Here is a 12371-nt window from a genome sequence, read left to right on the forward strand (position 1 = left end):
TTCCCACAGCAGTCCTGAGCTGGATTTAAGTCATTGTAAAGCTTTGTGGGTGGGTGAGGGACTGCTGGTGATGGAGGATTTTCCCTAGAACAAACCCCTGCTACCCTGAGATTCTTTATAAAGATCCTAGAAACTCTAGAGAATTTGAAGGAAAAGGGAAAGTATAAACCAGATGTGTCTTATGTCTGTGTCTAAAGATGAAGCAGAAAATCCACACTTTTCTATGTTAAAACTTTTTTTTGGTATCATTTCTTGGGAGCTTTAAGAAATCAAATCTCCCATTGAATTTGAATAAAAAATAAGACCTGTTGCAGTGTTGCATGGGAAACTGCAGATTCTTTTCTGATTTTTCTTCTGTCTTTTGTTGCTTTTCTAAGAGAAGGAGACAGAAAGAGAAACTATTAAAATCCAGAACACTTACAATAGTTTTAGCCCTTAAATCCAAGTGTGTTAAGTCCCTTAAGTCTTTTATCTTCCTCCCTCTCCTTAGACAGTCTGGTTCACACCAACACATTCTGCTCCATTTTTCCTTTCCAGAAGTAGGGAGAGACAGTGCAGGTAAACACGTGGACTAGTTTTACTACACTGATGATTGCTAATATGCCAGACCTGCTATTTTGTCTCACATAATCAAAATTCCTGCTCCTTTTGTATACTTTGAGTATAATATGTATTTGTATACTTTGAGTATAATATATTCAATTAAATATTAAATATAAATTAAATATATAATATTTAATATATTTATGTTTAATAAATACAATTTTATTATTGTATTTAACATATTTAATATAATTGTATTATTATACTTAATATAATTATATTGATTATATTTAATATATATTTAATATATTGATTATATTTAATAAGATATTAAATTTTATTTTGTTATATATTTAATATATATTAAATATAGTTCTATATTAATAGATACTATACTAATTGAATATGTATTCAATTAAAGTATGCATGTCATATGATTGACATATATATGTCTGACATATATGCTAGTCACATATAGGACTCATTTGTAAGAAGCACCACAGTTAGCAATATGGGCATTTCAACTTGCCCTCTACCCATGTTTTCCTGCCTTGAAACATCTTTCTTCTGTGATTTTTTCCCCTCTCTCTGTGTGTCCTGCTGTTCCTCACTGACATGCTCAGCTTCAGGCAGCATTTGTCCAACATTAGTTTTACAGGTAGATTCATAGGTGTTCTAAGAAACAAAGAATTCCATAATCAAACAGCATTCTGCAACTTGGGGTTTTAAAGGTGACAGAGGTTTCATTAGTGTAGAGCTTCTTGGGGCCTTAAGACAGGCCCATGCACACTGTGAATCGTGAGAGGCAGATGCAGTACGCCAGGTCTCCAAAACATACTGAGCGCATCTGAGATTCCCTTGATTGTATCTCAAGGCAGTTCTGCAGAAAACCCGTTAGGGAATTCTTAAGGCAAAGCTCACAGGCAGTCACATCGTGCTAGAGACTCAGCCTAAATAACCCGTCTATGCCTCACCGTGAAGACGGCAAAATGGGGAATTATCTCAGTGCACAGGGATGCCCAGGCCTGGGTCCAGCTTTTTGAGAGAGTCAGAACCTTCGTATCCTTGTGTCATCTTTTAATTTTACTTTATTTTTCTCACTGGAAGTCTTTCTCAATGAATAATAGGTCCAAAATCTATTCTGACTAAAACGCGAGTTATACTAGCAGTGTGGTTAATTCTAGATGTGGATTTGTGTAATTCAGAAAGCTTAATTAATGATTTTCAATTTCACCTAGAGGCTAGGTTCAATACTCGCCCTAATAAACCAGGGCAGCAGAAAGGTCAAGAGCTCTAGGACCACACTGCCACGGTTCAAATCTCAGTTCTGCCATTGGCAAGCTCTGTGACCTTGGGCAAATTATTAAAACCAGTTTATGCCTCAGATCCCTAGCCTGTAAAATGGGAGTGAAGTAGTTTCTGTATTAGAGGTCGTTGTGGGGAAGAACTGAGTAAACTCAAACATCTAAGGACAGTGTTGGGTAGATAGTATTTGACATAATGACAACACTGGCTATCATCACTATGATTTGTGATTATTAGTGTGTAGAAAAATAAAATACCTTATTCTTTATAATGGAGCATACTTTCATGCCTCCAAAGATGGCTGATGGTTAAATTCTCTAAAATGGAGAAATAAGTTCAAGAAAGGCTTTTTATTGTTATTATCCACGCAGTGGTTAAATTTATGGAGAGCAGAAAAGTAGGATCCTCACTGCTCATTTTTCATCTAATTAAGTAGCAATTACCTTCAACCCCCTCGCATATTCCCTACCAAAACACAGTGGAAAATAGAAGAATTTCCAAATAACCTACCAAGACGAAATACATTTTGAAAACAAATACGGGAGTTTGTCAGAGGAAATGCTTAGAAAGCTAGATGTGTATGCAGTTTTCCATCTTCGTGCTCTGGTTTCAAAGAGCTTGTGTTCTCTTGTTCATTAACTACATAGAGAGGCTGAATGGCAGATTCCTTTCAGATCAACTGTGATTTGAGGATATGTTTTCTGGGAAACTATTATTATACTAGATATCCAGTACAAAGACATAGGTTAGCTATTCTGTGGAGTTTGTAATAAAATTTCAAACTACTGCTAATCCTTCGTGTCTCAGGTAAACCCTTCCTCAGGAGGCCTTCCCTGGCTTTTAGACTAAGGTAATTAAACAGGCTTATTCTCTGCTCCCTTCACACTCTATGCAGGCCTTCCTCTCATCTGTGTGGTGCCGTTTTGTGAATTAGAAAAAGAGAGCCCTTTCTCAAAATACTTTATTTCTGTCTGTCTGCAAATGATTGTAATACATTAATTTTGTTAGAGCAGGACACTCTGGCAACATCTGTCAGAGAATTGTGTTGAGAAATACACAAATCAACAAGGTGTGAGACGCGGATAGTGCCACCTCAGATGTGGAGACTTTCTGCATTCCAAAACTTACACAGCCTGTCCAACCACACACAGCGACCCTGCCCTATGCTTCCCCTTTGGCACCTCTCAGCATGCTCACAATGACCTGTTTCATGTCCTTCCTCACCATTTAACTGAGACCCAGGGGACTGGTGACTGACTACGTGTCTTGTTGCTTGACATTTGCCCTTCCTGGAAGAGCATGGCACGAGGAAATCACACAATGCAGCCTGCAGAATTGGTTTGAATTTGAATTTTGATAAAACAAGGATAGAATATTCCGTTCTAGGGTATTGGAAGAGATAAATGCTTGCTTAAAAGATTTCAATTTCTAATGAAGCATGGTGGTTAAACAGTTCATTGCAAGAGACTCATGAATATTCATGCTTGTGAACACTCGTAGGGCTATACGCCTGTCCTTTGGGAATTGAGTTCAATTATTTGTGCATCTCCAAAGCGTGGGCTTACATTTAATGTTTTCCTTTTTCTGTTTATCCCCATGACTGTGATCTATGCTATGCCTAAACATTTAAAGATGATTAAAAACAATGAAGTTATCAACAGTCGAAAGAATTGAAGCCACATGGAATTACATAGCTTCATGGCAGACTTCTCTCAGTATAAAATTAACTTGTCTATGGAGCAGCAAGGAAGTGGGATATGGAGGGAGATCGTTGCAGGGGCAAGGAGAGAGGGAGGGAGAAATAGAACATGATGGAAGCACCGGTGACATTTTTCAGTTCTATGCCTCTGAGTATATTGATTAAAAGTAACCAGAAAAGAGTGCAAGAACATATCAGCTTTTTCCAAGTTAAATTCAGGCAATACTTTAGACAAAGTAATAAAGGTAAGAAACTAATATTGAATGAGCATCCACTATGCCAGGTATGAGACACATAAACTCATTACCTCAATCATTGCCCAGCTGAATGGAAATGAGTAATAAATAGATTGACTTTGGGATAAATTATATTAAATTAAGCACTTGAAATTTTGTATGGAAAGATAATAGCAGCTAGCAGCAAGATCTCTGTGGCCCTAGAATAAGTTCCTAAGAGAAGTAGTCGCTCTGTTACTAATTTGTATTAAGGTTGGAGAGCTAACTGCACTAAGAAAATGAGGAGAGCGTGAGTCTGATAAGTCTTTTCCATCTCTAATTTTCCCCAATATGCTGGGTTTTGCTCAAATCAAAATTCATGATGTGGAATACATGTTGTTTTGTGTGTTTCTGTGGTGCTGTTATGAAGCCCTAAACTGAAATGTATCTGTAATCCATTAGACGACGGTCATAGCAGAGCCAGGAAGCCCTGGTGAGGCCTTTTGGAATTCCAAAGAAATCATGTCAAGCAGAAACTTTGGTCTCCAAGATTTTTATTAGAAACAAATGAAAGGAAACATAAACAGACCAATGAGCAAGTGACCCATGGCGTTACCCAAACCTAGATGCTGCGAATTCTCTTTGTCCCTTAGAGCAATGTGCTTAGTGCCAGCCTGGATGAGGTCACCGGAACTCTAAAACCTCACAGGATGCCTGTGATAGTGTCACTTCACATGGACATTGATTTTAATGTTCAAGATATGCAGAAAATATCGCTTTTCTTAGTGGCTTGCTGAGTTATCTGCTTTTGCGTGTTTGTCCAAAAACTGGCCTACATAAAATGTGTGAAACTCTGAAGTTTTAATTTTATGTCCGTTCATACACTCTCAGCAGAAAGCATTCCTGAAGCCTAAACGCTTTATTTGAAACATCTTTTCCACTCATCCTTATTTTTTGAGCATGCCACAAAGTATTTCTAGAGAGGCTGCTAATGGTGAAGTAATACACAATTAAATTTGTAATACAGAATTAATCTAGTCGGTGGTAGTATTTTTACTTTTTTGGAGTCTTTTCAACTTTAATCATTAATGCATGCCAAGAAAAACGTAGAAAAGAAAGGATTATTGTTCTTAATCCAGGTAAGTTCCCTCGTTTGAAATTATGCAAATTGTCTCTGAATGACAGTTCCTTCTTCATTATCTTCAGTAAATGACAATAGCAATTTTTTAATCAACATGAATTACTTGACACTTCTCTTCCTGCCAACATGAATGGTAGAACTTTTCTCTCTGTAAGATGACATTTTTCAAACTGTCATATCCTCAGATATTCAAACCTTAATTCCATGGAATACATTGTAATTGACATACCTCTTTTCCTAAAATTCTACAACTAATGGGGAATGATAATTACATAGCAGTGCCTCAATATGGTTAGAGTTGACTCAGCCTGTAAGCACGCTCAATGTGTCCACGTGTTTGAAGCCTGATTGTGACTGACATGAAAGTGTTTTTGTGGTTTGCTTTTTAGCAGTACAATAAAGTTGCCATTATAAGTGGTCAGAAACCACAAGCCAGATATTTACATGTGAGGCTCTGTTTGTATCATCATTATGTAAATATGTTATTTTCATGTCATGGTTTTTTTTTTTTTGGTAAAAGAGAGTTTTCCTTACTGTTTTATCTTCTACTTTCCTATATTATAAATATACATCATGGTTTCTCCTTATATCACAGAGGTGACACAATAAATTGAATGTCCAGGAAATGAAAATGGATGGAATTTTTATTTGTAGGCTAGATCAGAATTCACAAACTTGCCTGTAGACCAGAGTTGGCCCACGTTTTGACTGGCTCAAACAATGCTTTTAAAGAATACTAATTAATTTCCTATGGGTAAAAATTAGACAATAACACACACAAAAAAGCTGAATTTTTGGCTAAAGAATCAGATTTGGTAGTGCTGGATTTGCAGTTGGCTAAGGCTGATTCAGGAGTGCCACCTTTCACTGATCTTGAATAGTTCACCATGGCCCCACAGCCCCTCACCACCATGGCCAGCACCCCCCATCACTACAGCCCACCCTCTCATCACCACAGCCCACCCCTCATCATTACAGCCTATCCCCATTACTATGCCCACTCCCTCATCACTAGAGCCCACCCCCGCATCATTATAGACTACACCCCATCACCACACCCATCCCACTCATCACCAGAGCCCACCCCCTCATCATTACAGACTACACCCCATCACCACGCCCACCCCCCTCATCACCAGAGCCCACCCCTTCAACATTACAGCCTACCCCCATCACTATGCCCACTCCCTCATCACTAGAGCCCACCCCCTCATCATTACAGACTACACCCCATCACCACACCCACCCCCCTCATCACCAGAGCCCACCCCCTCATCATTACAGCCTACCCCCATCACTATGCCCACTCCCTCATCACTAGATCCCACCCCCTCATCATTACAGACTACACTCCATCACCACGCCTACCCCCCTCATCACCAGAGCCCACCCCTTCATCATTACAGCCTACCCCCATCACTATGCCCACTCCCTCATCACTAGAGCCCACCCCCTCGTCATTACAGACTACACTCCATCACCATGCCCACCCCCCTCATCACCAGAGCCCACCCCCTCATCATTACAGCCTACCCCCATCACTATGCCCACTCCCTCATCACTAGAGCCCACCCCCGCATCATTACAGACTACATCCCATCACCACGCCCACCCCCTCATCACCAGAGCCCACCCCCCATCATTACAGACTACATCCCATCACCACGCCCAGCCCCCTCATCACCAGAGCCCACCCCTTCAACATTACAGACTACACCCCATCACCACACCCACCCCCCTCATTCACCAGAGCCCATCCCTCTTATTACTATGGCCCACCCTCCTTATTTTATTTTATTTTTTTTGTCTTCAGAGGATTACCTTAAAGGCCCTTACAGGCATTTGAGTTTCTAACCTGTCAACCAAATGTTCTTTTTCTCCCCAGCTGAATCAGATAAGAATATCATGTCCGTAATCACATTTGAGTAAGGTAAAATTAATTGATTGTCTTAGCTTTGGGTTACATTTGTCTTTAAGAAGTGATAATGAAGGGTAAAAAAAAACAGAGAGAAACAAAAGTGAACAAAATCATTTAAACAGTTATTGAAATCATTTAAACATACCCTAAACATTTAAACAGTTATTGAACAGTCTTCTGTACCATTAAGCTTTTAATAAAAAATTATTATTTTAGGGGAAGAGAGTTTAAATAAAAAGCACACATATGTCTTAATGTTACATATTTAAAAAGGGAATACCCATTTACCTATTATTCTACAGACACAGGGTTCTAAACTGACATGTAAAAAGCTGCCCTTGAGCTAAATTGCTAACAGAGAAGTGTGGTATTTAACTTCTCATTTACTAATCCTCATTAGTAGCTATTACAGAAGAACCCAAACCAAGTATTTACAACTTTTCTGAATACTCATGCATCAGGTTAATTTATGGTTGGCTTTTTCTCTCTCGTGACCTGCTATGGGTCTTAGAGCATCAAATAACTCTTCCATAATAACAGCTGGTCTTGGACTGAGTCTCATAAACTGAAGGATATCAGAGAGTATGTGAATGAAGGACAAACCAAGAGTTGATTCCTAAGTAAATCAAGACGCACAAGGAAGCACAAAACCAAGACACATACCTCGCTCTGGGACTGGCACCCTCCCCGACATCATTGGAAGGCACCGGAAACTTGCTTGGTCTTTTACCTGAATCCAAATGCCCATGTATAGGTTTCCTTATGTGAACCTTGATCAAAATGAATCTCCATTTTGATTGCCAACCTAAATGAATTTCCATTTTGATTGCCAACCTAAGTGACACTTAATAGCCACAAGGAGAACAGATGACTCACCAGTAGGAATCAGTCCACTGCAATTGCTGCTGAGAAGCTTCCTGACCTTAAAGCATTAGAGCTTCAAGGGCAACTGGATACATTAAATACGTTAGACTCCTCCATGGAGGTACCATTTTGCACCAGAGGAAAGACTAGAAGAAGGTTGTATGTCCTTTCCCCTTATGGATAGTATTCCTGCCGTCTTCCCCCGCCCCACCCCCCATGACTTCTACAGAACCACTCTTTGGATTTTGGCATATTATCTTTTCAAAATTTTTTATTTTTTAATGTAATTTTAAAAATTGTTTTAATTGACAAATAATTTTATATGTTTATGGGGTACAGTGTGGTGTTTTGATAGACATATATGCTGTAAAAATATTACATCAGGCTAATTAACATATTTATCATCTCATCTACTTCTCATTTTGTATGGTTAAAAATATGTAGGCAAAAGACCGGGGGCTGTGGCTCACTCCTGTAATCCTAGCACTTTGGGAGGCCAAGGCGGAAGGATCACAAGGTTACGAGCTCAAAACCAGCCTGGCCAACATAGTGAAACCTCATCTCTACGAAAAATACAAAAATTAGCCGGGCATGGTGGTGGACTCCTATAGTCCCAACTACCTGGGAGGCTGAGGCAGGAGACTCGCTTGAACTTAGGAGGCGGAAGTTGCAGTGAGCCGAGATCGCCAATGCACTCCAGCCTGGGCAAGAGAGCCAGGCTCCGTTTTAAAAATAAATAAATAAATAAAAATTAGGGTGGGTACAGTGGCTTTTGCTGTAATCTCAGCACTTTGGGAGGCCAAAGTAGGAGGATCAGTTGAGCCCAGACGTTTGAGACTAGCCTGGGCAACACAGTGAGACTCTGTGTCTACAAAAAATTGAAAAACTATCCAGGCTAGATTTTAGTACACGGTATTGCCTATAGTCCCAGCTCCTTGGGAGGCTGAGGTGGGAGAATCGTGTGAGCTCAGGAGGTTGAGGCTCCAGTGAGCCATGACTGCGCCACTGCACTCCAGCCTGGGTAACAGAAGGAGACCCTGTCTCAAAAAAAAAGAACTTTTAAAATCTACTATTTTAGGAATTTTGAAATATGTATTACTGTTAACTTGGTCACCATGCTGTGCAATAGACCACTAAAACTTATTCCTCCTGTCTAAATGAAATTTGATAAATTGGTATATTATCAATGGTACATTACCTTTCGCCTTTTATACCATGGTATACCAATGGTATATTACCTTTCACCTTTTATTTTTTTAATGCATTATGGCCATTGTGGTCTAGTGCTTGACTCTGGAGTCACTGCGTGACATTGTGTAATAAACTTAAACTCTCCAAGCCTCAGCTTCTTTACCTGTAAAATGAGCATAACAATGCCAACTATCTCACTGAGATGTTGGGAGGATAGAAAGAGTTAATTATTCCATGTCAAACCCTTAATAAGTAGAATATTCAGCCACCATTATTATGTATAAATTTTCCTGTCATGATCATTGTATCAATATAATTTTCTACCTCCTTCAACATAATAGCATAAAATTTTCAATATCACTATGTAATTTTCCATAATAAATTCTATTAGCTGCATAATATTCTACTGATTATTGCTGAACATTTAGATTATTCCAGTTTTCCACTATGAAAAATAATTTTGTAATTGACACCTTTAGGCTTGAGACTCTCAGTTTTTTGGAATGCTTCCTTAGAACAGTTCACAGTTGCAGAATTACTAGGTCAAAGAATTTGAACTGTTTGATGCTGTTGATAGATATTGTAAAATCACTCATCAGAAAGTTTGCATCAATTTACAATGACACTAGCAATGTGAGGGCGTACTGACTTTACTTCTTCCCTGTCAATACTCAGCCTTAAAATTGCATGTGGAAAAGAGCACCTGGCTCTAAATTATCTTTATTACTGATGATTTGGACTTTCCCGTATGTGTTTGTCTGCTCTCATTTTTTAATTCCTTGTGTTCCTGCCCATTCATTTATCCACCGGGGTTGTGTTTCTTTGCCTACTGGTGGGTATACCTGTTCACACGTATCATCACTAAGTAAAGGAAAGATGCTGTGTCAAATCTTGGTGCTTTCAGTTATACGTGCACACATAGACCATGGTCATCTTGGAAAACAGAGGACCTGTCTCTTTTCCCTCAAATACTGAAAGCCACCTGGGAAAACACAAAGAGCACAGCTTGATCCATGCACTCTTATTTCTAATAACTGACTATTTATAAAATGTTCAAGCAAGGAGAATAATTAGAAAGGATGAAGCACAAATGCTTCCTTTCACTGGTTGAGGAAATAAAACTGAGGCTAGCGTGTTAACATGTGCTGTATTCCATAGCTGGTTCTGGAAAGAGCAACACTCAAACCCAGGTGTTCTACACCCCAGCCCAGCACCCAGCCACCTAGGCAGTGTTGTGGAACTTCAGTTCTTCAATAGGACCTTCTTCTTTTCACCTGGAGTGATACTCTGAGTAACAAAACAGTAGGGAAGTCTTTTTGGCTAATTCCTGTCCGTATTCCACTTCCCAGCATCCTCGTGAATCAGCCTCAGCCTTTCCAACTGAGCATTTCCTTAAGGATAATGAAATAAGAATGAGTTGAAGACAGCTCAGCTCAGATTAGACCGCCTTTTGCAAATTTTGTATATCGGCCCCAAGATAAGATGATTCTTGGGTAACTGCAATGGCCATCAATTGTTGATAAGCTTATGGGGAAAGGGTGTCACATTTTATAAACATTTCCCACCTGCCAAGAATAACAGTTCACTGACTATGGGCAGTGAGTTTTGACTGGGAAAATAGCCTGTCTGAAGCAGGGACATTTTATTAACCTGCTAGGACTACTATGTGCTTAGGAGAGCTCGCATCTTCCTCCTGGTTTTTCTTACATCAATTTTCCCCCCTGAAAAGGTACTTTTTAATAAAGCACCGAGATCAGTGAGCACTCTCTGTAAACCAGTGTCTTCTGAAGGCCAGAGGGAAAAGCATTCATGAGTCTCTGCCCAAACATGTCTCAAACCAAAAATGCACACACAATTGATTGCTTAAGTAAATATCCAGTCATAACTATAGTTTCACCATAGCTAGTACAAATCTGTTTAATTTTGTACTAGCTATGGTGAAACTATAGTTATGACTGGATATTTACCTAAGCAATCAATTGTGTGTTCTGTTTTCATGCTTTTTAAATGATTAATCTTGAAATGCTCTATTTTCGAATATTAAATTTTACTATAGGAATAAAAGTATAATAGAGTTCCCCCTTTTCTAGGTGTTCATTAGGCAATGGTTATTGTTATAGCAACTACTAAAAAGTGTTGAACTTGACAGACCTCTGATTACAAACATATATGAGAGTACTTCAGTTTACATTTTTCTCATTTGAAAAATTTACTACTCTACTTAAAAGTCATGTTATTAGCTATTGCTCAATACTGCCTTTTTGCTCAGCACAGCTCTCATTTTAGCATGTTTTGCAAGATAAATGAGTTGAAAGTAAATGTATCTTAATAGAATGTTCTTTTTTATTGCCTTTTTTACTAGATAAATAAAACTAAAATATCTTTTTGTTCTATTACCTAAAAATTTTGTAGAAAATCTCATGTTCTCTTAAAACAGAAAAAAAAAATATATTATTAGCTGAATATGGAAGTGCATTAGACTTCTATTATCTTTCAGAAAGGAAGAGTAGCATATTTATGTTTCATAAAATTCTGACAATTATTTTATAGCAATTGATATAATTTGATACAAGTAGTGTACTTCCAGTTTTTTGTTACCAATTATGTCCTTTTTGCTGTTAGCAATGAAATTATTTCCCATATAACATTTTCCCCTCTTCCTTCTGAAAGTAAATGTATTAAGAAACTGTGGCTTAGCAACAAGAAAAGTAAAATGATGTTTTCTTACTTCAAGGGAGCCAATGGGGTATAGTGTACTAGAAAGAGCTCTGGACTGAGAGTAAGGAAATATGGGTGCCTGTTCCAGCTCTGCTGTAATGTAAATGTGTTTTAAATGGATGGCTCAGTGAATAGACAAACAAATTCTTTGGACCTCAGTTTCCCAATTTCAAGTTTAGAACCTGGAGTGGATTATGTCTATGTCTCCTACTAGCTTAAAATCTCCTCATTCCATGTAAGCAATGTTTCCCTTCTTACTATAATCCTTTGTTGTGAAATGGTCACCTCAAGGATTGTTAGAATGGAACACATTTGGGATGTGTTAACGCAGCAACACTTCACCTATTTTTATTGCTAATCTATCTCCTACTTAGAAACGTCCCTTACTTAATTACACAGGAAGTCTGGGATTGGAGGGTGGGGTAGGGGTTCAGGTTTTTAATACCTTTTCTCATGCTCTACCATGTGAAATTAGTTTCCCTGGATTATTTTGGTTCAAATCTGAAATAGAAAATTTGCATACATTTTTATACCTATCCCAAATTCATTTCTTAATTTAATGAGCCATGTAGTCATGCATTAGTTTATCTACAGAAAATCTTGCTTTAATGTTTTGAAACCACAACACTCAAACTCATGCCTGATGAGCATTTCCCAGGCCTGGTTTACTCTGTGTGAAGCTTCCTTTCCTATAAGTAACCTGCCCAGGAAAAGTTTTGAAGGACAAAGATCAACCAGAATGAGAAAAAGCTAAGTTGAGACAAAAAAAAAAAAAAA

General features: G+C 38.5%; 2 protein-coding genes across 2 annotated transcripts in view; both read left to right on the forward strand.

The window, feature by feature from the left end:
* The window catches only part of RIDA (reactive intermediate imine deaminase A homolog), a 319353-nt gene that overhangs the window by 161853 nt on the left and 145129 nt on the right, over nucleotides 1–12371 (forward strand). The window lies entirely within an intron of this gene.
* NIPAL2 (NIPA like domain containing 2) overlaps nucleotides 1–12371 on the forward strand; it is a 106189-nt gene that overhangs the window by 37389 nt on the left and 56429 nt on the right. The gene's annotated exons all lie outside the window — the stretch shown is intronic.

This window comes from Macaca thibetana, chromosome 8, assembly GCF_024542745.1.
Source record: "Macaca thibetana thibetana isolate TM-01 chromosome 8, ASM2454274v1, whole genome shotgun sequence".
In the NCBI taxonomy this organism is placed as follows: Eukaryota; Metazoa; Chordata; class Mammalia; order Primates; family Cercopithecidae; genus Macaca; species Macaca thibetana.